General features: G+C 44.0%; 1 non-coding gene across 1 annotated transcript; it reads right to left on the reverse strand.

Annotated features, from left to right (window-relative positions):
• On the reverse strand, positions 1-107 carry LOC121146949. The gene has a single exon (XR_005882308.1). It is a non-coding gene; the product is annotated as a U6 spliceosomal RNA (small nuclear RNA).
• Between the last annotated feature and the right edge of the window lie 393 nt (positions 108-500).

A 500-nucleotide genomic window follows, 5' to 3' on the forward strand; every position in this document is an offset into this window, starting at 1 on the left:
AAAAATATGGAACACTTCACGAATTTGCGTATCATCCTTGCACAGGGACCATGCTAGCCCTCTCTGTATTGTTCCAATTTTAGTATATGTTCTGCCAAAGCAAGCACCAATCTTTTTTAAGATACTTATTCTGTTTATTTGAAAGGCAGAGTCACAGAGGAGAAGGGACAAAGAGAACTTCCTACCTTTGGTTCACTCCCCAAATGGCTGCCAACAGCCAGGACCACACCAGGCTAAAGCCACAGCCAGGATTTTCATCCAGGTCTCCCACATAGGTCCTAGGGCCTAAATCACTTGGAGCATCTTCCTCCATTTTCCCAGGCACAACAGCAGGGAAATGGATAGGCTCAGATAAGGGATGTGTATGCTTCAGGACATGGCTTGACCCACTATACCACAAATGCTGGTCCTTCCAAATCATTTTAATACCAGCCAAACTGACAAGCTCTATTTGTCCACACTAATGTAACTTTAACAATGGAACCTTAGGGAAGGCATAT

The sequence above is a fragment of the Ochotona curzoniae genome, unplaced genomic scaffold, assembly GCF_017591425.1.
Source record: "Ochotona curzoniae isolate NIBS_2020 unplaced genomic scaffold, NIBS_Ocur_1.0 scaffold_4505, whole genome shotgun sequence".
In the NCBI taxonomy this organism is placed as follows: Eukaryota; Metazoa; Chordata; class Mammalia; order Lagomorpha; family Ochotonidae; genus Ochotona; species Ochotona curzoniae.